This window comes from Nelusetta ayraudi, unplaced genomic scaffold (genome assembly GCF_046127955.1).
Source record: "Nelusetta ayraudi isolate G7.1 ecotype Tasmania unplaced genomic scaffold, CSIRO-AGI_Nayr_v1 ptg000048l, whole genome shotgun sequence".
In the NCBI taxonomy this organism is placed as follows: Eukaryota; Metazoa; Chordata; class Actinopteri; order Tetraodontiformes; family Monacanthidae; genus Nelusetta; species Nelusetta ayraudi.
Window position 1 is genome coordinate 10,127,793 of NW_027466098.1, and position 26,130 is coordinate 10,153,922.

General features: G+C 46.1%; 1 protein-coding gene across 3 annotated transcripts in view; it reads right to left on the reverse strand.

The window, feature by feature from the left end:
• The window catches only part of schip1 (schwannomin interacting protein 1), a 200,675-nt gene that overhangs the window by 43,367 nt on the left and 131,178 nt on the right, over positions 1-26,130 (reverse strand). The gene's annotated exons all lie outside the window — the stretch shown is intronic.

The following is a 26,130-nucleotide window of genomic DNA, read 5'->3' on the forward strand; positions in this document are numbered from 1 at the left end:
ATCCAGTGCGTCGCTACTTGGTTTTCACCCAGATTAGACTTCGTCCTGCCTCTGATGCTGAGTGCAGGATGAGGGGTAGATGGAGGATGGATGCATGGATGCATGGAAGGAAGTCATTTTGTCCAGCAGAAAGCTTTTAGTCAACTTGAGTTTGGAGGAAAAAAACTAAATGCCCCTCTCAGTTATTGGTTATCCACCGATCGGACAGGTGGGCAATTCAAGGGCTGTTTTCTGCGTTATGAGCGAGGTAATGGCTGCCACTGAGTTTTTAATTGTGGTTATTGTTGCACAGTTGCAGTAACTCCCCTCGCACAGTAAAAACAGCACTTGGCTATGCAGCCTCTCACTGCCTCATGAGCTGCCCGATCAGATGTTTGGGTGCGATCGGAGCCAAGCACTTCCCTTCGTCCCACACACTGCACACAGGAGAGCTGAAAGTCCAGTTCCATTCCTCCATACCTCACTGCAAAGTCACCTTCACAATCTGATTCTCTAGACATGAACGAATGAATGAATGAATGAATGATTGCAGTAATTAATGCTAAGATCGATGTAATAGTTCAATAGGAAATATATTGATCACATTTCTTCTTCAGTATCTTTTTTCTTTGAGAAAATTGTTGTTTTTTTAGTATCACACACACACACACGCACACACACACACACACACGCACACACACACATGATGCGGGTCCAACACCAGTGCATCTCCGTGTTCTCCAGGTTCTGCTTCCTCATGCAACAGCCGCCTCTGCATATTTTACAAAGCAGATCATGTGAAATGACTGACAATCACCTCCGCTGCAGAGGTCACATGTAAAACCCCTTCACGTTTCGCATGCAAGTGTCGTGATTAGAAAGCAGCTGTGTGTTTGAGACGAGGTGATCCGACAAATAGAATTGTAACTGCCTGCGGCGGGAGAGCCGCCTCGTCACGTTTTGCGAGGATTTTGTAGCGGGGCCACGAATGAGTTCATCCGTGTCATAACAAGAGCGCCACTTCAAAGACCCCTCGCTGGGCTTCGCCTCGCGTTACAGTGGGGACAGCACTCGTGGGGGATCTTCCAAAAGAGGAGACAGCGGGAGTTCAGACTATTGCTACTCCGCCGTTTCACACTGCTGCCTCTGACACTTTTATCTGCTTCTCCCCTCTTCCCCAATTCCCTAAACATTAATCTGTAATAGTGAAGCAAAGCAAAGGGCTTTTCTATTGATTAGTATTTCTTTCTTTTTTTTCTTTTTTTTTTTTTTTTAACAGGGGTGAGCAACATTTAGGGGTTTTATCTTGGAAAGAGTTATGAGGATGACTAAAAGTTTATATGCTCACCAGGCAATTAGCTTATCACCAGGAGGCGTGTATAGTTTGAATCACTTTTCCACAAGCACAGTTTGCCTTCCTCTGAGTTTTCGTTTCCCTTTAGCAGTGACGCCTCGAAAAGTTCTGACATGGCATTCTGCCCTTCATTTAATGGATTCACATAAAAATAATGGCAGGAAAACAACACAATGGGAGTCAGTGCATCAAAGCTCCCTCACCCCTGTGCCGCTGCTGTTGGATCAAGTCTCACTTTATGTAAACTCTGCAACCACCAATAATGTCGACCAGTGGACGTCTCCCAAATGAATGGGAAAAGTTGCCATTCTTTTCTTTATTCAATTCTATTCTTACTTCTGCTTGCCTCACTTTTCAGAAACTATGTTAAAATGCGCAACACGGTGGCGCAGTGGTTAAGCGCTGCCGCCTCACAGCAACAAGGTCGTGGGTTTGATTCCTGGGACCTTTCTGTGTGGAGTTTGCATGTTCGCCCTGTGTCTGCGTGGGTTCTCTCCGGGTTCTCCAGCTTCCTCCCACAATCCAAAAACATGCATGTGAGGTCGATTGGAAACTAGGTGTGAATGTGAGTGTGAATGGTTGTGTGTCTCTATGTGGCCCTGCGATCAGATGGCGACTTGTCCAGGGCGTCACCCTGCCTTCGCCCTATGACAGCTGGGAGAGGCTCCCGCAGACCCTGAGCTCAGGAAGAAGTGGGTGTTGAAAACGAATGGATAGATGGATGATGTTAAAATGCAGCAGTGGAAATCAGCCCTTACTGATGTCACAAATGCCACCAGTGGTTCTCTCAGATTAGCAACAACCCCTGCAGCCAGGTGCTCCCCTCTATGAGGCTTGCGGCCACCTTGTTTTTGTCCACAAACATGCAGAGGGTGCGACAAAGCAGCAGTTTTAGCAAAGTGATGCTTCTATTGTGAAGTGTTTTTGCAGGGGGCTGTGAACAGCGGGTTAAATACGCAGTTTGTTGGGATGATTATCCGTCCGATGATCCAGAGTTGAAAATAAATTAATTAAAAAATAGAAAGGTAAAGTCAGACTATGTGTCCTTAGCACGTTAGGGCATAAAATGGAAAACATAAAAAAAGTCACGATTTTTGCTATTTATCATTGAAAAGGAGAAAATCCCCCATCCAGTCCATCAAGGCATCACGCCTTCACAATTACTCATATACTTTTTTCCTCCCCCCCCGAAGAAGTGAAGCTGCTCCGTCCGTCCATACCGAGCACCGCAGGTTGGAAACATGCGGTAAAACAGCCGGGTCGGGGTCAACAGTGTGTCGCGGAGCTCTGCTCTTTCTTCCCCTCTAACGGTTCGTTCGCAGAGGCTTATCTGGCAGGAATCACTGAGGGCCAGTTTCTGACAGCGAGATAAGGCTGGAGAAGAATGCCCCTCAGATAATACCGAAAACATCTTCCTCTGCTCTCAGGGGCATTTAAAAAAAAAATAAAAAGAAAAAAAAGGCCGGGGGCTCCTGACAGCCAGTGAGAAATTGAAACTGTCTGTACCTTGTCAAGAACTCCCAGACTCCAGCGGACAAACAGCAGGAGTGACCTTGGAGGATTCTGCCTCTCAACTCCATTTTTGTTTCTTTCTCTCCCTCACGCTGGTTTTTCCGGGAGTCAGTGGGGGGGGGGGGGGGGGGTTCTTTACTTTGAGAGGAAGACCAGGGCCACAGCCAAGCACCCCCACAAGCCAAAGAAACGTGGCCAGACGTGCAGCTGGGACGTGTTCCACCTATTTATGAGAGACACTGCGAGGTTAGAAAATAGACTTAACACTCGGGCTTCTAGCAGCGCCGTGTCTCTCTGTCTCTCAGATGAAGAAGCTGCAAACTAGATACTGTAGGTCTTCCGCCTGTCAGGGGACGGAGCAAATCTTCTTATTTCACGGCTAACAGTTAAAAAAAATTCTACCTGGCTTTCAGAAAGTGACGCCTTCAATACGGATAAATGGAAAGCTTAACAGTCGCCGACCTATTGCTGCGCTTGTTCCGTCCCTATTGTGCGATCTTAACGGTGGAGGGTCTCTTTAGTGGAATAAGAGCTGAGCTGAAACAAATAAAAGCCGGGTTTAAAGCCAATTTGGCCTTCGTTGTGCCACAAACCTCATTGTAATCAAATAAGAGCGCACGCTGAGCCCAACGCTCGCCGTCGGGCACAAAGCAGGCGGAACTCTCGCAACGCCGCTTAAAACAACCCCGAGATATTGCGACCAAAAAAAGGTGATCAATCACAGCGCAAAGGGGTGTACGGCGAGCTGTATATTACAGCCCGCCTATGGACATACATCTTTTTCAGTTCCGCATTTTTGCCGCACAACGTTGCAAAAAGTGCTGCACAAAGCAGAGCACCCTCGGCCCTGAGACACAGCGGCAGGACGCGGCATGTGTGTGCGTGCGCGATGATGAATAGAGACGTCAGACGGCCACAATAGAGGTCGGACGCTTAACTGGCTGACTGACCCGTCGCTCCGCCAAAGAAAGGGGTGGCCGAACCGTCGAGGCCGGCTATCAATCTCCCCTCCCCCCCCCCGCCGGCTTCGAAACACACTGGTGATTTACTCCATTCAAATGACCCCCGGTGAGTGAAGAGCGGCGTAATGAAGAGGCGGGGCCGCGCGAATATCGGGGTGTTCCTCATTTCCGAGGCGGCTGAATGGATGACAGTGTCAAGATGGCAACGCCAGCGGACCTATCCTCGTACTGAGTTGCAATGCTAACGCATCGATGTGTAATTATATCGATCCGCCCCTTCCTACTGTACGCCGTGACAATTTCACTAGCCAGCAACGTGTGAAATGAAATGTACGTGTCAAGTGTTTATGCCGGCGTTCACATCATACAGCGCAATGTATTCACAGGAATGAGTTACATATGATGTACATTTTTTTTTTTTAAATATCCAAAGTCTTATTTCTATTTTCTGAATCTAGTGGATCAGCCTTTACAATTAACTACCCAAAACCATAGCAGATTTTTGTAAGACTACATGATTAGCCCTCTGTTTACAGCCGACAGTCCAATCTGTTCCTTTCATAGTTTAGATAGTTGTTGCAACCCTGAAAGAAAAGTTTTCTGAGAAATCATTTTTTTGAATGGCAGCGCAAACACAAAAGTAAAGTTTGGGCTTGATGAGTTCACTAACAGGCTGGAGACGCATGTTGCATATTGTTAGTCACTATAAATGAGAGTCAGATTTGTTTGAAGCGCACAATGGAGAGTGGGACCTAAACATTTACAGCATTTATATTCACCCTGAATAAGACGAGTGTGCGTTCTATATTGTGGTCATGACCACTAAGGGAGCATGCGCGGGAAACAAATGACGCTAACTGTGATGAAGAGGGAGGTAATAGCATTAGAGAAATTGAGGACAAGGGGTTTTAAGATTAAAGAAAGAAGAAGAAAGAAATTAGAATGATTCTAATGATATTGTTGACAATCACAACAAAATCAAAATGTGATTGCGGCCTCCCCTTGTGCTGATGAAAATGATAGTTAATTTACCAGTAAAAGGATAATCATGATGAAAAGTAATCAAAGCCAGTGCGTTCTGGATGCATCTGAGGACGTATTAGGGCTGAAATAAACAAAAAGCTTGAAGCTTCGCCGCAGTCGCCGGGGCACCGAAAGATCCGTAGGAAGGGAAGCTAAATCCAATCAAAGACCTCGACGCTGTGGGGAATTCAAAGCCAACCTCCCGGGGAGACGGGAACTGGCAGAGCTGTAAAAAGTCAGACAAGTCGTTAATGAAGTTATGACCACAGTCGCTGCTGTGGCAGGCGATTTTAATCACCTGCAACTGTGGCGGAGGAGGACAGAGGAGGTCCAGAACCATTAAGTCCGAGGCTTACTTTTGCTAATTAGCTGGAACTGGAGAAAGATTTGTAATCTGTTCAATTAGCTCAGCCTGGATAGGCGTCCGGCGGGGCTGAAGCCCAGCTCACGTGTCTGACTCTTATGCTAGTTGCGCTGTTAACTTCGCCATAAAGAGCTTTGTCACAAAAGTGTGTGATTAGTCTAAAATATATACAAATACTGAGAGTTTAGAAATACACAGTGGTGATTTATTAAACTTTCGAGCTTTTCTTACACATAAAGAATATGGGTCTGCTTCCTAATTATGTTCCTCCTGCTGTGCTGTTTCTGCAACAAAGCAGGCGCGGTGATTAGAACCAAAGAGATTCACAGAGACAATATTTTGAGTCCTCACAGAGGCTGACGAGGGCAAGTGAACTGCACATAGAGAAACTAGCTTCAATAGAAAAAAAACAAAAACCTGAATACAGAAAACCAAAGGCTAAAAGCTGCATATTAACCACAACGCCGCAACAGTTCTCCAGGCCTCTAGAGGCAGTGCTGAGCAGACACCTGAGAGATGGACAATCCTTTTATGTGAAGATGGGAAGTTACGTGGAATGGAGGAAGTTATGGTTGGAGAAAAGATTAAATAGGTATAGATTTTTTTTTTTTAATCTATTGCAAATTGTACTTTTTCAATAATATCAAAGCTGATTTGCAAAGCTAATTTTACATAGCATGGCTGTTGTGTGTGGTTGCTCTTGTTGGCCACCATATAATGACACAGTACTAGTTTGTGTTTTTATATGTTTTATTCTTAAAGCAAGTTTCCACAGGTACGCTTTAAATTTGCATGATACTTTTTTGGAAATGCACTAATTGGTGCCTTCCGGCCAACAACAAAGAACAAAATGTGTGGCTCCTCCATAATTTAAAGTTTAAATTTGTACAGAAAGTGTATAAGCGCTTGTCTGTGGCAAATTAGAGGGTGAAAACACACTAATTTGCACCGCAGAGCAAATCATTGCATTCATTTTTGGGCACGACGTGTTCCACCCCGCCTCGAGCTCCACTCCTCCGAAGCCTCGCAGTGCGCAAATGTCCACACAATTTACTGCCCACTCTAAATTGGATCGCTTCCCTGGTGTTTGGTGCAGCCGGTCACACCTGCTGTTTTCCCCACCTTCACTCGTAAACACCTAGATATCCTGAGGTTGGAGAGGGGGTGCGTAAAAAAAAAAAAAGAAAAAAGAATTGGGGGTGGAGGGGTAACAGCGTGGGTTGATTTAAGCAGGCAGTTCAAAAAGAAAAAAAGAGTAAATGAGGTGGAAAAAGAAGGAAAAATGCAGGACGGGTTCAATTGGTGACATGACGAATGTTTGAGATAAAAAAGAAGAATGTCTCTTTTTTTTTGTCGTTGTCTGCAGGTGTGTAAGCCGAGCATCACACCACACACACACACACAGCACAGCAGGACCCCCACAAGGAGCTGTATAGTCTGGTCAGGTCATGGGAGTTCACTTCAGGAAGGTGGTGAAGCATAAGGGTGAAGTCGGAACTCCGATCAATTACACAGCACAGCAGTTATTCCACTTAGTGACTTGTTTTCCCCACCAGCAATCTGTCAGCCCAGGTTCTTTCTTAGGCTGGTTTGGATAATCATCGGCGGCTTAACACTGTGCAGGAGCTAAAACAGTTGCTGGTACCAGGTACTGCCACCCAATGGAAAAAGTTAAAAAGCCGAGCAGAGCCGAGGAGGCGCTTGTGGAAAAGCTCCATTACTGTCACTGCAGGGAGGGTAAAAAAAATAAAAAATAAAAAATCTTGCATAGAAGCAGGCAAACTAAAGTCGCCTGGTGTCGGTTTACAGACAGGAGGAGATATCTTTAGCCCGAGCTTCTGTCTCGTGGCCCCTGGCTCTGCCACTGACCCCCCAGGTCATCCTGCTGCCACTCATTTTCTCTCTTCTCTCCCCTGGAAAACACCAGCCGACTCTACTGCGCTTAGTCATTTGCTTGCAAAGAGCTTTTTTGGAGAAGAGTTTTGTCCCGTGGCCAAAAGTCAGAGAGAGAAAGAGAGAGAGCAGCAGAATAACGATGCATTCACTCCGACAGCATTTGCTCTTAATCCCTCACAGAAATAGCGTCTTACATTATCTTGGTTTTTGTCCCAGCGCCGGATTTATTTTTAGGCTGAATTATTTGCGTTTTCGGGGTGCGGCCTGTAAGATGCTTTTTTTGTACAATGCTATGATGAACTTCTTGGTATGGGTGTGTGCGGCAGCAAGATGCTTATAATTGGACGGACATGTGGAGTCGTTGGAAAAAAATCAACTTAACCCAAACTAACGCGGGAACCAGCAGCCAGCTTTAACCGTGTGGCATTATTTGGAGTGAAGATCAAACAGGGAGAAAAGGGTCAGTTTTTGAAGTTGACGGTTAAGAGTGTATTATTTGGAGATTTTGAAGAAGAAACAGCAACATCATCTGGCTACATTTTAGATTGCAGCCTCTTTCACTCCCCCTCCCGAGCTTGCCAGTAAGCTACGATGACCTGGGCACTCAAACCTGGATACCTTGCCCACCCTCTTCTTCGTTGGTTCATTTGAAGACGCGAGAGGTCACCCTAATTACAGAACGCGCTGTCAGGTGGGCTGGATTGGCCACACTGGGCTTCCTTAGAAATAAGCTGGAGCAAGATGGCAGCTAACTGGATTTAAGGGTAGGAAAACCAAATCACTTTTAATGTACTGCGAGTATACACTTTTAATAAGCTTTTGCGAATATAAAAACTATAAATCACGGCAATTATTACACACTGGACCTTTAAGGTAAAAGATAAAGAATGAGGAAGAGGAGAACAGAGAAGACTGGTGCATTGCAGGAACTAGAGGAGGAACACAGGGAGTTAAGAGATAGCAAATCTTTGCAAACTTTATTGCCTAACAACACAATACAATAAATTCCTTGCTCTTCCAAGGCCTTTGCTTCCAAACATAATGAGCTTGTAGTTACGACACCATTCCAGCGCTTTAAGCTACATTTTTTTCTTCTTGTTTTTATGACTTGCACTAGATACAGCCTAATAGCACGGGCTCGTTTACTGTCGTTTCCCCACCCAAAACACAACATATCTAATGCACCAGACTTTTAATTAGTTTGGACGCAACGTCAGAAACCACTCCGCATCTCCATCTGTATAAATTAAAGAACCTGGCGCGCCAGATGGAACGTTTCCCGAACCCTTTGGATCGGTCTCGTGCATCCATCTGCTGAAAAGCCGTCAGATAGCATTTGGAACGGGGAGGGAAAACTTCAGGGGTGATTAGACAAACTGGTCCATCTTAATATGGTGGGCCAGGGTACAGATGTTGCTGCTGGTTCAGGCAGGTTGCTAAAGTTCAAATCTTCCTGTTCGACAGCAGGTCTCCAGCTGATGAGCCTGATGTGGCTCTTGCAGAAATCCACGGGTGTGACGTCAAAGCATGGCTCCAAGTGAGGAACCATCTTTTTGATCCCTCTCTCACTCTTAAGGGAAGCTACCACCAATTACTTTCTGTTTTTTCATGCATAAAAGGAAGCTGATTGGTTATGGAATCGGATACAATTTTAAATCTGGAAAAAAATGCTCTATGGAGTGACATTTCAGGGTTAAAATCTGCAATGCAGAAGTCGAAAAATCAGAATCACTGAATTTTCAAATCAAATCAAATTCTACTGACCATGCAGTCAGGTGATTTTCTTTTTTAATTGTCTATAAATATTTATTCTCTGGGAATCCAGAAGTTTCTTTTTAATTTTAAATTGGAATCTTTCATAACAGGACTCACAATATTAAGACCTTGTTATTAAAAACCCTGCCTTTCATGTGTCTATTCAAACATGAGCCCTAAGTTCATATACAGTGCAGGTGGAGGACATGTTCAGACATAAGCTGACGAGGCGGTGGAGGAAATGAGATCAGATTATGGCAGCTTAAAACATTATAGTCTTCTATTTCGTGTGGATTATATAATGCAACAGTGATGATTAGAGCTAATCCGTGTGCACAGGGAATGGATAATGGATAAAAAAAAAAAAAACGGCGAATACAATTCCAGGATTTCCAGAGAAACCAAAACATTGTAACTCTGAAATTATGTCCGCCAGTTGCCGGTGAAACCATCCATCGGGGACGTGGTCATCTTGAGCTTCAAGGCACATAATCAGATAGCGGCGGGCCAAAACAGTTCGAAGGTCCCGTTGTTTCGGCAGGAAACAAATCTATTAAATGTCACCCGAAGGAAACTTTTACGCCGCCCGGATCGAAACATTTGCGGAAAAGGAAAATCCATTCTCAACCATAAAGAAAGCCGTAAAGGCGACCACATAGATGTACAGCCTGCCATAAAAAAAAAAAAGAGGCAGCGGTCCCCAAAGCCCCTGCAAGCTAAAACCGAGAATGTCACCGCGGCTATTCGGAATGATAATGCACCTGGAAAGGAGCTCGCTCTCCTCCTTCCCTTCGCCGCGAACCTCCTTGATCGGAGCTTCTCAGAGAGACGCTCCCTGCACGTCCTCTCACATCATCCCCGGGCTTTCACTCGCACGTCTCCCACGTTCCTCCTTCGTATTCTGCTTTCGCCCGCTCTCCTCGCCGCTCTCCTCCGGGCTTCTTTGCGCCATCTCCGAAAGCTCCACACAGCATCAGAAATGCTGCTAAAGAGGATGAGAGGGGAGGCACGAGGGCATCGCGCCTGCAGCCCCCGGCCAGAGATGGTGGGTGAAGGTGCGTGTGTGAGGGGTATCATCAGCAGAGTATTGAGGAAAAACACCGGGGGGAGGGGGGGGACAGCAAATTTAGGCAGCAAATGGACCTTGCACTAGTGTTGAATCATTCAAAAGCAAAACAACAGGGCGGCACTTTGCTGTACCGGCTGGTGAGGAGCTGATGCCTGCGCGTCTCCGGCTCTCAGCTCTGGCAGCGTCGGGCAGCTCAAACAGCCTGCAGCCACTGCCAGACACCTTCTGCTGAATGGAGGGTTCAACAGATTTGTGGGGAGGGTGTGTCAAGCTAACCTCGCGGTGCAGCCAGGGGTCTACAAATCTGGCACGTCCGTCTTGAAAAGCTCCAATCGGAAGCGATTTCAGCCAGTTATGGCCGAGGAACCAGACTGAGTTCGGTTTCAGTTCTGATAAAAGCAGGAAGTAAACGGCGCAATCCGCCCGGAAAACTTCAGGACGGAATGGAAGAGAAGCGACTGTGAGCCGTAAACCCATGCTGTCGGACGGATCGGCGAGCACAAGTGGTAGTTTTACCAAAAGTGGGCCGTCATTTCGCATATGATGATGGAGAACATAAAATAGCTCCAAGAGTTTAGTTAAACAGGGCGGTGACGCATGTAGTGCTGCCCAATGGGAAGCCTCTAGATGCTGTCAACAGGCTCTACTGGAAGCAAAAAGCCCTCTGAATGACGCAGACACAACGTTTGCTCATATGCCTTCCAGTTTTTCCAAGATTTGGGAAATCTGGCAGGACCAGCGGGTATTAATGAGGGATATATTTCTGCTACCACCCCATGCTTTTTACCCGAATGTGCAACACAAAGATTTAATGTTAAAACTTCCAGATTGACACAGGAAGTAAAAAAAAAAAAAAAAGTTCACAGGGCTGCCGGGACTGTGCTTGGTTTTATGCTAACTGCCTGCCAATTCAATGGACAATAACATATTCATTGCTTCTCGGACCACTTTGCCGCTTCAAATCTGTCAGCTTTGTCCCGCTCCCAACCCTCCTCCACCCCCCATCTTTCCATCTCCCCTCACCCAGCGTCCGTTCATGCATGAGATCACTGAGCCGACAGCGGTGGAAGGCGGCTGAAGGATTCCGGTGGCTGAAATGCCTCCATGTCGAAGCCTCTCGTCGCTCTATCTCAATTATATTCTGACGCTATCTACTAGCTGTCCTCCTCTCACCATTATACCATTATTCCCGCTCGGCAATATTGATCTTTCCTCTCATCTCCCTCTCCCTTCCTCTCCTCAAAAAACATTTTAAGAGGCAGATTAGACTTCTAACAGGTGTAAAGGATTGGCATTTTCTCCCCGCCCTGGCTGGCTGCTGCCGTCCCATTAGGCCGACCGCCTTGCAGATACTGCGCAAAACCTGGAGCCGTATCTCCGTTTCGTGAGTCACTCGCACGGTGATTCATCATGTAGGCCTCTTACAAGTGACCTCAACTCTGGAAGCAACGTTTATTCCTGTGATTATGAGCTTTGCGGGAGAACGCAAAAAAAAAAAGAAAAAAGAAAAAAGAAAAATTGCAGTATCATCAAAATTCATCACCTCAATATTTCTTCTGAGCTGAGGGTTGTATTCGTAAAGAGTGGACAGAGCTGCTCTTTCCGGAACATGACCACTGCGCTACTAATAAAACCACTAATAAAACACTGACTTCCTATAACTCAACAGCAGTGTCGCTCCTTACATCACGTGCAGGTGAACATTTCATTCCTCCTGGACAGGAAGTTATTATGAACCTAATAATGTGAGGCTAACAGGAGTAGCTAGCTAAGCTAGCAAACTTCACGGCTGAACTCGTTAGCTGCGGCGCAACATGGTTAAATATAGCAATGAGGAAAAAAACAACAACACCGCTCGTAACTTTATTAGTGTTTCTGCAACACGGCAGAAGCACGACCCGCTTCCATTACATTACGGAGAAGACAGATGTCTGTTCAATCAATATCTACAAACTGGCAACTCACCAAAAACAAAATGGAAGTGGTGCTATCAAGTAAAAAAAAACCCCACCCGAATGCACTTTTGATTTTCCTGCAGAGACGTGGAGGGCTCTGCATGATTTGCTGCCAGCCGTCATGAGGTAAATGGTCTGCAATCAGTACTTGAAGAGAAAGAGAGCAACTCTGCTTCTGCTTTTCCAGTTACTTTTAAGGGTCAAGCTCCTCACTTTCTATTCGTTCCAACGGCGCTCCTTCACGTTTGGGTCCGAGGCAAACCGTGCAAACAAAGGGAGGCATTGCGACCTACGCAACATATGTTACATAACAGACAAATACACAAAGAAAATAAATGGCCACACCTGACTTTCTGGTATAGTGCAAACTCAACCCAAGCCGCGCGCGCGCGCGCACACACACACACTCACACACACACACACACACACACACACACACACACACACACACACACACACACAGTGGAGGCGGTACTGGAATCCCAACAGTTGCAAACGGTGAAATGCAAAATCTCAGGCTGACAGCGAAAGCGGGGCAGCCAAGGTTCAGTAAATGGGTGGATGGTAAAAAAAAAAAAAAAAGAGTTGAAATATTCGCAGTGAGAAGTGTGCCGCAGAGGAGGGAAACAACTTTTTGGACGAGCGTCCTGGTGAAGGAAGGAACAAGGGGAGGTCGTCTCAGGGGTGGGACTGAATTCTAATCACAACAATAAGGTCAGCGGAGTAATCCCTGGCTACTGAAATGTCACCGTTCCCCTGCTCTGACACGGCTCCCCTCACACAGCATCACAACAGCAGCCAATCGATCACACACTAATTAGGAATGGATGGGGCCGCCGGTGTGCGCCGTGTAATATATGCCTACAAGGGACACGCTAATATGAATGTAATGGTACACAGGAGACTTCAGTGCAATGTGTTGCAATTTTTTTTTTTTTTTTTTTTTTTTTTTTTTTGTAATACATCTTTGCACACAGAGCAATATGACCCTTATTGCTTCGGGCTAAAATCACATGCTTTACAAGTGGGTTTAATCTTGGAAACAAAATCTGCGGCCCTAAAACAAGCAACACTTGAGCTATAGAGGACACAGTCAGCCTCAAGTGAAGCGCGATGAGGGAAAAAGTGCAAAAAGTGCCACCCCCCAAAAAATCTCTGCTAGCTTTTTTCCACCCCATCCCATTACTGAGTAACCTTACCTGCCAACGTTTTCTGCACAGAGAAACACAACAACTCGGGGACACGTCCACACACAACACACTGTGTTGTGTAACAGCTCAACCTTTCTCAGCACCGGCGCTGACACGCACAGCGTGCGCGCACTGTACGCGCGTATGTGTGTATGTGTGCGCGGTGAAAACACTCCCTGTCAAAAACACAAGGAATAAAAAAAAAAAAAAAAAGAAGAAACCTCTGAAAGCTGCAGCACTAAACTCAGGAGCAGAGTCCTTGAGACGGGTCGAGAGCGGCTGAGGAACAATGGGGTTTTGATGGAGAATCAGAAAGAAGTGTGACGCTGCAAACAAAGAAAAATGCATGAATGGCAACAGAAAAAGAGAGAAGAGGAGGAATTTTAAAGCTATTAAGCGCGACGAGACGTGATTGTTATTGAGTCCGCGCCGCCGTCGGACCGCCGACGCGTTCGGCGTGAGCGTTTTTGATTCACGGCCCCTCCCCCTCCCGTGGCATTATTAAAGCCGTCAAACTCATTAACATCTTAACAACCTGGGCGGCGCTGGACGTAGGAGGAGGAGGAGGAGGAGGAGGAGGAGAGGAAGGGCAGAGGGACAGGGAGAGGCGCTAATGTGATGCAAAGATATTATACGCTCATATATGTTTTCGGTCCCCTGGGTGCCACCTTTTTTTTCTCTCTGCACAGAAGGCGTTGAAGCGTGAGCTCAAACCAAGTGGTGACAGACAGTGCGTCTCAGAACTGCACGAGCCAGCAATAAACAGCCAGCGTTCTGGGTGACGGCAATGAGAGTCACGCACAAACTCCACACTTCACAAAAGCACCTCTTGGTGACCAAGCGCAGGTGTTGCTATCTCATTAGAACACGCTAGCTTCCGTCGCCGGACATATTCCTAGCCGCGGTGGCGCACGTTAGGGAGTTAGCGTCATGCTAATTTTGGTATCTGTGTGATAAAATTTTCTTTACACTGTCTGTTAGCAGTTTGCTAAAAAAAAAAAAGAAGTAGTAGAATATAAAGAAGGGGTGGTTACCACAATTGTTGTCACTCCCAGTCGGTGCAAAATGGGCAGCAGTGATCAATCTGGGCCAAAACTACCAGCATGCGTAATTAGCGCACCACATAATAAGAGCACTGCATCATAGTGTATGTTGAGCCGTACGCGGACACAGAGACTGTCTCAGATAATGATGATAACATCAATTACTCTTAACGTGTCTTCCATCATCCTTCATTTCTGTCCGTCTGTCCTGCCTCCGTTTAGTAAATTACCCTGAGTCCGGTCCATCAGACTGCTGACTGGGACGCCAATTGCCAGCGGATCTGCGAACGATCAAAAACACCAAATTTATTCCTCACAAAACGGAGCCAGGCTCCAAACTACGCACGGCCTGTGCGTGCACGCACAAGCGCGCACGCACAGGCCGCCTCCCACGCAGGAACTGTTTTTCATTCAATTATCAGCGTGTCTGCGCCATCGAAAAGCGCTTAGACAGCACAGCGGGGAGGAAAAAAATGGGCTGTGAAATCCAGCCTCCATACCTGTGAGCAACAACAACAGCAAGAAAAAAGAAAAAAAAAAATACTTATAATACCCAGCTCAATTATACCACCTCTGTCTGCCTCCGCTGCTCTCAGGCGACTGGATAGGCAGATTAGTTTTGCACATGACTGCATTCGTCTGGCAGCTGCAGCCGCTGCCCCTGTCACTTGGTGACGACGGGGCCGCCGGCTTCCCAGGTTGTTGTCAGAACACGGACCAGTGTGTCAATCGCTGCTCACTGGAAACCACAACAGGGCGACTCTGTGAAGACAATTGATAACTTTGCCGCGGAAAACATGAAGGGACGGATGCGCTGACGGTCTGCAGCGGTGGACTCATATGTAGAGTGAAAAACTGTAACATGTTGTGTGACGATGACAAAAAAAAAAAAAAAAAAAAAATCCAAGTTCATAAATATACCAGTAGGGGGCAAACAGGGACAGGGAGGCCTTAAGTTACTTGTGATAATAAAGTTACTCTCCATAGTCTGTTTTCTTCACGTCAAATTATCCATTCGGTTGCACCGAGAGTTTTTAATCCAATCATATTTCAGCGAGCTTTGTGTTGTCACGTTCCACAAAATCTGCCTGTGAATCAACATCCCAGGCTCCTGTCTGCTGCAAGAGAAGGGACCTCAGTCAGTTGCAGCAGCCAATCTGTACCACCAACCTTCCACCTTAGGCTGAAGTGTGACTAGATAAGCACCCGTGAGAGCCGATAAGACTCAACTAACCCCGGAGATCTGATAGCTGCCGAAGGGGGTCAATTGCCGAATCATTTGAAATTTATAATGGAAGTAATGTGGCTGTGCTGTCAAATTGTTTCACTGTTGCATACTCTGGAAAACTAATGCAAAAAATGATCTGTTTACTTTTATTTTCAAAGAACAGTTGTTACTGTCTTCTTGGTGTCTTATATTAAACGCAGCAATCTGCAGTCCATTGGACAAACTTGTTCAAGCTCACATTGCATGCTTTTGCTGGACTTATTACAACTTTGTTGCTAATGTGTTAAAATTGCCATTTCTTTTTGACTTTCGACAGTATTGATGGTATTATGAGGTGTCTTAATTCAGGCAGGACTAAGAACAACGTACTCCGCTGGAGGCGTAGAGGTGAAATGCACGGACCGTGACAAGCGACACGCACTCTGCCGAGGGAGAGGGGGGCGGCTTCCTTTCCTTTCTGAAACAAGCAGCAGCTCCCCGACAACACGGCAGCGTAGTCCTGTGTGCTCTTGTTAACGCTGCCGTTTTTATAATTGCACCAGACGCCCGGCGCTCAGAGGAAAACCTGTAAATGAGCTTGGCGGCGTGGAAAAACATAGACGTGCACAGGCTCCGCCCACTCCCAGAGCAGCTGACTCACTCCTTTATTGCTGTGAGCGACCGAGTGATTCTTCCGTGCACGGCTCGTCTCGACAGCAGGGAGGGGAAGATGGAGGGGAGATGGGGGGGGGGGGGGGAATGAGCCGAGTTGATCGAGAACCAACAGCTGTTGCTACAACAATGAGCTCGGTATATTTATATGAATGCAGTCTGAGCAACAGTGTAAGAGTGACAAGTTGTCTGGTCTCTTCTTCGCAGTTAGCCAGAACGCAACAGTGATCGAGGTGAAAGAGACGAGGAATCGTGAGCCATGACTCTGGATGTCACTTTTCTTTGCAGTGGAAAAATGTGGAAAGAAAAAGAAAAAGAAAAAGAAAAAGAAAAGAAATCATCCTTGCACTCAGAAATAAAAGGGTGACCTCTTTTGCAGGGTGACCGTGCCAGCAGTATTCTTGCGCAAAGTGATGGCACAAAGCATGCGAGTGTGCAGGTAAAGGCCACTGAACGCTCAAACACTCTAATGGAGGCCTATGACTGAGCTCCGTGTACGTTCAAACGGGCGGCCGAGAGGAAGAAATCTAAATTTCTCTCTGAATCCTTTCCCTTGTGTTCCTCGCTCAACCCAATTTCAAACTCCAGACGTGTCAGACTTGTCAAAGCGGAGACCATATGTGCATGAATAATAAGAGTTCCTTCCAATCAAGAGTCACAGTAATCAAAATCACAGAGCGTGCAGTACCGCAGGGCTAAATGAAACATATCCATCATCAGTGCCGTGGATTACTTTTGTGCTCTTTGTGCATTGCCAAGCCCCCCCCCCCCCCCCCACACACACACACACACAACACACAAACCAGCGCAATAATATAAATGCTTGGGGGGGGGGGACTCTTTCATATTCAGCGTTTAGAGTTTTCCTCACAAAATTACGCAGCCTCTGTGTACAGTGTGTGTGTGCTGTGCAAAATGTCTGACAAACAGACATGGATGGCGCGTCGAACTCACAGTGGCAACGTTCTCGTCCGCGAGGAAGACTTCACATTTCCACACTTGGATATCTATTCAGTCGATTTCACACACCTGACAAACCAGACGCGGTGTTTCAAAACCCTCTGGTATTTGTTGTATATATGTATATTCCGCACCTAGAAAGAACATTTGGAAAGGGGAGGAGCTTCGAAAAAGTTACTGAAAAAGTGAGTCGATGAACTTCCTGGCTGTCGCACTCAAACGGACCAAGGAACCAATCGCCCAAAGCTTCCCTTTGCTGTGAGGTGGACCGATGAGGGACTTGCATCTACCCTGTGGTGTGATGGACCCTACAGCAATATCTGCACATTTGTTGGGTTGTGCGAGCGCATAAGCGACTGAGAGTTTTGGTTGGTTTGTAGGCTTTCCTTTCGCCTATGTATTGATAAGATATTTCCATCAGCTTCACAGCTGCTCATGTTTGTGTCCCAGTTACTATGGTAAATTAATTTCCATGCATAACATCTGTTTCCGGCATTATAAAAGGTAGGGAAACATATTTCATTCCAACTTTATGGGCAAGCGCCGCTTTCTGATCAAACACAAGTTTCACTTGCATTTTCAAGAATTTCCCTGCCCAGTATGTTATTTCTTGGCTTTGAGTCCTCTCAGGCAGCAGCCACTTTGCGCCTCCGTGGGCGAGCTCCTTCCTGAGACCAGACCAGAGAAACTCTGAATAATAGCCTTCAGCACAGCGGGATCCGGCGCACACTTGAGGGAGGGATGCATTAAAGGTGAAGAACACAAGAGCGCCGGGACACCCCGCCGTCTCGGCGCGAAGGCACAGTGGAGGACCACAGGTGGAAGTTCACATAATTGGACGGAGTCAGTCCTCAGATGTGTAGATGGTTTTAACTAAATCTCCTGCCGAACCCAGACAGCAGAAACCAAAGCAGAGCCTTCAGGTCTGCTCTTTGTTTTTGTTGTTGTTGTTGTTGTTGTTGTCGTTTCGGTCAAAAACTGCTGCCCTTGCAGCGTCTATGCTAATCTTTTCAAACAGCAGCCATTATTTAAGCTGCTGTCAACCTCTTTTTGGTCTCCTGTCATTTTTAGACAAGAGCTGCGTACGATGTTCGGCTTAATGGACTACAAGAAAATCACATTTTTTCCCCGTGCCAAACTAGTGGTGTCATGACGTTTACATTTAGGAAGGCTCTCTCGCTCTCTGACACAAACAAACACACTAGTCTAAAATTGTATTTTACGGGACTGATGGACTTTGTCAATGGATGAGCTCTACAAAGGGTAACAGTCATGTTTTTGTTGCTCAGTGGCGGTTCGGTGCTAACTGCTAAACCTCCAGGATGTGCAGAGAGCACATCCTGGAAGTTTAGCAGCATGTTGACCCTTTAAGGGAACCTTGCTACACTTGCATTACGCTTTTCAACTCAACCCTTCTCAATGCACAGACCTGCGGTTCTGAGTTTTTTACTGGCTGAAGACGGAAGGTTTTTACTAAAATTATTATTTTTTTAAATGTTCAAAATTCCAGACTTGGAATTTCAGCCACCATCCAGCCTTGCAAGGTTCATCTCTGTTTATATATATTTTTCCCGGCTCCATAGCCTATCCATCTTCTTGGATTACATTCAATATCACAGCACTGTATTAACACTGTGTTGATTTATGCCCCATCTCTGGGATGGAGGGACGATGATGATGAATAAATACAGAAATGAAAGGCCCATTGATATATGCCAACATAAATGTGGCTCTGCACTCAACCGGGGAAGAATCAAGGGGCCGATAGCTTCAAGGACAGCGTGGTCAGAACAGACGAGCACAATAGATACTGCAGGGAGAGAGGAATGATATCAAAGTGCATGGCCGAAGAACTGCAAGTTCATGTGCATATGTGCCAGCGTTCTCTCTGGAAAGCAGGTGTAGCTGCGCGCCCGCCAAAAATAGAAGCTTATATTTCAGTGTCTTGCCTCTCTGCTAAGAATAGTCGGCCGGGCGTCTGAGACAGTGAGCAAACTCAGACGTAGCGGATTACCCCGGCGAGAACTCGCACCCGCACTCCATGTGTAAACACCTGTCCTGCTCGTGTGCCAACAAACACGTGCCTGATCGCAAACTCCATTTTGGCTACAGTAGCTATCTCCTCCCAATCTCCCGTTTCGCTTCTCCCACACGTGGATCACTCCTCTCGTGGCCCTCTGCGGGGCCCCCTGGAGCCCCGGGGGACAACGGGCTGCTGGGTTGTCAGGCTGCAGAACCCTCTGAGATGGGATGGATGGCAACTTATGTCCCTCTCGGGGATAAGCCAGCGACAGAAAGATAGATAGGGAAGCAAAGTGAAAGGATGGAGGGGAAGAGAAAGAGCACGAGATTAAACTGAGAGTTTTTTTTTTTTTTTTTTTGTCCGTGACGTGATTAAACTCTGGAAGTTGTACAGTACATAAGTAGCGACAGAAGCGGAAAATTCCAGACTGTCTGCCCCGAGTTCACTGTCTATCAAACGGATATATTCTCCCGCTCATACAGCTTCCACATATCGCACGCACTCAGAATACTCTAACCACATTGCACTGATAAGTAAATGTAAAATAGATATAAAGGGGGCTCATAACAGATAATTCTCTGCCCAGTTGAAACAGAAAATAATAAAATGTGAATTGTTCAGAGTACAAATATTACTGAATGGACGGCAGTTACTTACTCATTCGATAGTCAGCACCACTTCTATTGGTAGATTTAGCGCTAATCGCCACGGGAGGAATGCCAAGGTTTTATGTTCACCATCTTTGATCATCCAGGTTATTATAACCACTGGGATTGTTGAGTGAAGGGAAACACAAATCATAGTCTTACAAAGCCCGCAAATTGGGCCATGTAAGGCAGTGCGATTTTCAATAAACACAATTTTCAAAGAGAACAAACAATTTTGAAAATAATAAAGGGTTAGAACATCGAAGAACACCACAATTCACGACTAGTGGTTTTGGTGCTTATAAAAGCACAGCTTATAGTGACACAGCCGTAGTATTTCAGTATTTACATTATTGAATTTGTTAAAGTGAAAGGTCAGAAAAGTATGAGCGAATTGGTTGGTTTTGCTTAGATTTGGGCTGCATAATTTTATCGCTACTATCTAATGTGACCAAAAAAAAACTGTCCTGCTAACGCTTTCACACTCATTCACCTTTTCCACTGACTGAGAGGAAATTTAGGAGCATCTTCCAGCGAGCTCGTGTGCCGCTTTAGTCTCAGAGCTGGCTGGCCTCTCTCTCTGGGGCCCATCTGTGTAACCATAGTGATTGAACAGTCCCCATCTCTGTTTGCTAATCTAGTCTTTCCTGTGGGATGTAGACGTGCGCGCGAGCGAGCGCGCGTGTTGTTGCAGCGGCGTGGTGCACCGGTTGGGGTTTGGACTCATCATAAGAGCAATTTCAATTTCCTTGAACTCCAACTGTCTGGTTTCCTTTTAAAGGGGATGTTTACTGTATGTCGGCCGGCGCCGGCGCTGTTATCTGCGCTCGCGTGTAGGCGAGCCTCACTCCTCGGAGTTGAAATGGAGTGCGGCTGCTGGTTAAACTGAATCTGATCAGTGTGATGAATAAACAGCTGCAATGGCCACTTCGCGTGCAATATGATACGTCGCCGCGCTTCTCTGCGTGTCTGAGCATGTCACGGCGGGGCAATCTTTGGACTCTAGGGGTTCGGTGACGCTTCCATTTTGCAACACACACACCTCCAGTTTTGGACAGATTCTGTTCTGCAGCGTCGCCGTCTGATAAACGAGCGTTGGAAACCTGTGCTAGCGCAAGGGGAGAAAATTAGGGACTCCTCGTGTCATGCTTTAATGGCGTCCCAATTTCTGCCTCTCCACTCTGCTGCAGCGGCTGCAGTAATTTCAGCTAAACTGCCTTTATGTGCCCCCGACCAAAGATTTCAAAAAGTTAATCTACCTGCAGAGGGTCTGATAGAGACTACAATTAGCCAAACGTCTCCCGAGGAGGATAATAAAGACTGACTGCATGTTCCTGATCTTTGAACCGACTAAAAAACAAAAAACAAAAAAACAAAACTCACAACCATCCCTCTTTCTTTCTCTCACAGTCCATTTGCAGTGCTTCTGGGACACTTTGCTTTCTTACAGCAACTATCAGCAGCAGGGGTCTGCAACTGGAAAATGACAGCTGTGCCAGTCAGAAGATTTGAACTCTGTCACACGCAAGACATTCTGCAGGACCCCTTTTGTCAGCTGCATCTGATTAAAGATGGGCACGGCTGGTGCGCCTGTTAAAATGCATCGAGACTGGCACTCAGCTTAATGGACAAACAATGTATGTTTACCCTTTCCTCAGCCACACTGTAAACTATACAAAGACTGCATATTTTAATGCCTCGAGATATGTCCCTTTGACAGTCTGCAGGAGATGCAAATAATGGAATGAATTTAATTCAGTCGCAAACCAATAAGAGATTCAGAGGCTGCGATAGCTCGGGAGATGAGGAAGACAGTGAAGTGAGTAATCAAGACAATAGGAGGGGGAGCGGCAGAGAAAAGATTAAAAAGAGAGGAGGAAAAAGAATATGCTGTCATTTTTCATCTATATTGTGAAGGCAGACACACAGTTCGGGGGCTGCTCGCCAAATCAGGCATCATTGGACCGCAGGGATGAGACCTGAGAGGAGAAAGACCGGCGAGTTGGCCAGCAAACTGCCCGACAAATCAATCATCCAAGTCCCGGGGGACACATCCGGTGCGGGAGGACACAGGTGGCTGAGAGGCACGGGCTGCCAGGTTCAGCACACACGGAGAGGTTGCCAAGGAAAGTTGCAGTGTCACAACTGTTCTCCTGAGAGCTCGGGCTGAAGCACAGTGGGTCGAACCGGATCTGCGGCCGTCCGTCCGTCCGTCCGTCCGTCCGTCCTGCTGGAAACACATCAAGTCCACCAGCCCCAACCAGACCAGCGAGGTGCCTTTTATTTCAGCTAATGCTGAGAGAAAGCCCCCTAAATTGTGGAACAAAGCCTCAGATTATTGGTTAACAGTAACTGGTGATGTCATCACAGTGAATGGCTTTGGTCTCAGCTGGCGTCATGAACAAAAGGCAGGAACGATGCAGCCTTATATATTAGCTTAGCCCCTTCTCGTGGATTTTAACTGGGGTAGACCGAGGCGGTGCCTTTTTCAATCTCAGCAGTAAAAGCACTCACATTTACGATGATAACATTAACAAACAATAAAATTTATTTGGGTAAAATGTTCAAAAATGTTCAATTCCTTGTTGGCCAATCACATGGCAGCAGCTCAATGCATTAAGGCATTAAGGCACCACGTTGATGTCTTGGGTGTACCTAATAAACCGGCCAATGAACCTATGTTGCGATAAGTATGCTGAAAAGCAAAAAAAAAGATAAACACAGATGTATTCATCGACATTTTGAAAAAAAATATATGAATGAACACGCCTACATCAACTGCCAGTTCAATAGAGCAGCCACAACACTCTGGCTACTTCTAAGGAAGTAAGATATGAAAAGGTAATTTCCTTCCTATTCAGGACCGGTCCCACATTGCTTAGTGTAAAACTTTTAATACCATTACAATGACAGTGAAGGCGGAGGAGAGAAGGGAGAAGAAGAACACAGAGAGAAGAGAACATAAGGATGAATAAATAGCCACTCCTTTTTGAACAGACATGAATATGCATTGTCCAGCAGTTGTGTTGAATTGAGTGTGGGGAGGGGGACATGTAAGAATGAGCGGCGCATATTAAAACGCACGTGCGTTTTGCATATCCCACTGCAGTGCCGGGGCTGCCGCGCGAGTCTCTCCCGAAGTTGACAGCGGGAGCATCTGTTTGAAGGGAGCAGTCTCTGCTGCTTCACCAAGGTCTTGCCCATTCTTTCACTTTTTGCTGCCTTCATGGGAGGCAAAGTTAAACCTACTCCAACAGTTGGCAGAGGCAGGGAAGGAGACATTCTCACAGCACGGAACTCAACAACTGAGACCCACTTGGTGAACCGCTGCAACCGCCCTGGGTTGAGAAAGGGGCGGGGCTTCAGGTGAGCCAACGCTGATGATAGGGTGAACCGAGAGCCGTGTTCATTTATCGGCCTGAGTCCCGTTTGAACGTGGCAGCAACAGTGGGAGGGATTACAACTCAATAACAGACTGCCGTCGGAGCTGCTTTGTCCTCCACCCACACGGAGATCAGCTTGGAGGGAGAACCTCTCCCATCATGTAGAGAGGCATTTAGGAGCAATGAATAGCAATGAATGAGTACGGAGCGCGTCCAGCACACTGGCAAATGAAAGTCATGCATCACAGCGACAAAGTATAATCCATCTGTTGGCTGACTGGAGCTCAGCTGGAGCGCTACATCTTACTGAGAGGGTGGAAGTAGAGGGCAGTTTTTGTTTTTTTTGGGTGGGGTGGGAGGTTGCCAGATATTGCGTAAAAGGAGCATATGGGAGAAAAACATATAATCATGCGGACGGTCATTTGGGGCAATAATGGGCGTGGTCCATTTTTTTGTAAGTTGGAATGTCTGAGATCATCAAGCTGGAGAGTCGGAGGAACGGCGGCAACCCTAAGGTTGCAATTTAACAGCTGCGCTTATACTGTAAATACTTGTGGGCCCCTTCATGTTACTAAAAAGTCATACCGAGAGTTCTGTTAAACTTGTGTCTGTAAATGTTTCTTTATTTTTTATTTCTATTTTGGCGGGCAAACTGTTGCGTGCAACATTGTGTGATCCAGCCTGTTTCAAACACCAGTGAGCAAACTTTGCCAAGAAAAAAGGATGCTTCACCAAACCTTGTTTTTCTAACTTTATGATTCTTCAAAGTTGAATTCAGATGTGAACATGCAAAAGTCAGTAGAGTAGAGCAGCTCAGGAACTCTTTATCCATTTCTTCAGTCTGATGACTTGATGCCAATACCTTGCCCTTAATAACATGACAACTTGATGACATCATATATCAGTATATATATTGGAGTAATCATTGGTGTCAGTAGCAATATGATGGATAATTATTGACGTGGGGGTATTTTCGGAACGACCGATATCTAACAAATAAACAGCAGAGATGACAAAAATACATTCTGTACTTAAGCAAAAGTATGGATACCTGAGTAAAAAGTAAAAATGTTTTTGTGATGAATGAAACAATGCACTTGTTTATATTTTACTAGACAAGAGCATTGTTCAAATAGCTTTACTTCAAGGAACAACCACAACTAAAACAACTATAGTAAGAAGTGAATTATGTTCAAAAGTATTTGTATATTTTAAACTCTTTTAAACACAAAAGTAACAAGCGTGTTTTTGTAAGGAGTAGAAAGTACAGATATCTGTGCACAAATGTAGGGAGTAAAGGTAAAAGGTAAACGTGAAAAATGTACAACAATGAAGTATATGTACTTTGTTACTTCCAGCAAGTTCAAGACTATTCTTAAAGCTATACGTCCAGTGATAACTTCAAGCAGCTCTGTTAGGTGAATACTAAGAACCAGATGGAAAAATTGTCGGGCTGTTTTGCCAACGCGGCTCAAACGTGGTTTTCGTGCTAAATCAGCTGTGCGAGCGGCTACTGCAGATGCCAAGCGCAGCTACTGTACGTCTGGAGCCATCAATCAATTATCTCCCCGCCGCTGTTTATCTTTTGCAAGGGGCCGCAAGACAAATTGCTGTTGACGCAGGGCCAGCGGTGACGGGAAGGCAGGGGGCGGAGTCAGAGTCGGCAGGAGGTTGGGGACAGTGATGAGTGTGGTTTAGCGGCGTTAATAGCCCCTTCTCTGGCCGGCCGTCTCCGCCCGCAATGGCCGAGCCCGATGATTTATGGCCTGTTTGGAGATAGCCGGCCGTGAGCGAGCACGCTCTCCCCACATGCAGCCGAGATGGGGAGGGCTGGGGCGCACGGACGCGGATCATTCCTCAAACTGGGCATGAGAGTTAAAAAGAAGACGAAGAAGAAGAAGGAGGGGAAAAAAAGGAAATCCAGAGGGCAGGCAGGACGGGAGAAGAAAATGAGGAGTGCGAGTGGTGATGAAGGCCAGGAGGATGAGAGCGAAGTGAGCAGAGTGGAGCGAGGCAGAGAGGAGAGCGAGGGATTAAACAGAGGGCTGAGCGAGAAGAAGAGAAGAGGACTTTGATCTGGCCACACTGCATTGGTATTCACCTACTGGTCAATGGCGGGCGGGGGTGGTGGTGGATCTCTCCGCCATTTCATAACCTCCAGCGTCCCCGCCGCCTATCGTTTCATTTTAGCAGGGATCTGATTTTGCTGGCCGCTCTCCGCCGTTACTGCTTTCCATCGATAAGGCCGAAGATAAACAACTGCTTATGGATTTCTGCCCCGCCGTATCGACTGCCGGCTGTAACTGCGGGGCTTGAGGTGACAGATATGGAATCAGTCGCTGCACGTGCGGAGGCTGTTTTTCATCTCGGCCTGCTGCAGTGGTGTGCGTGTGCGTGTGCGTGTGCGTGTGTGTGTGTGTGTGTGTGTGTGTGTGTGTGTGTGCCAGAGTGGAAAATAATTGCGAGATGAAAATGGACCTTTGACCAGATATAATACTGCGCCGTGATTATTATTGGGGAGATTCATCAAAATAAAGAGCGTCTGATAATTGAATAATCTCTAAGTTTGAACTTTTACTAAATCTACTGGTTTTATTTCACATTAAAGAGCCAATAGTGAACACTAAAGGGTGAGTCCAATTAAAAAATGTCTTGCGAAGTACTAAACAAACTGTCTGTCACACTCTTGCTATATTCGTTTTTTTTTCTTTCAGCCAGTTTCATTTTGAGGCTTCCTATTGATACACACAAGGTGACATCAGAAGCATGTCAGGAATGCTTAGAGTGAAGCAAAATCTCCTTTGGTGAAAAAAAAAAAAAAAAAGCAGTCCAGTTCTGTTTCAACAACCGCTACTGCAGCATCCATGCTAATATCGTTAGCAGTAGCAAGGCTCCCGGCTGCTTCCTGTGTTTCTTTGTCTCTTTCTGTGTCTTTTAATTGTAATTTGCAGCAGTCTTTCCAACTACTAGCATGGCTAAAAGGACTGAAGATATTTTTGTAGCTCATTTTAGAATATAATTAGTTTAGATACAGTAATACCTTTACTATTAGTGATTTAGCTGCTTTGCCTAGCTAGAAATGTTTATTTCTTTAAAGGAATTTTTAAAACAATCACTGTTGCTTCCTGTTTTTCTG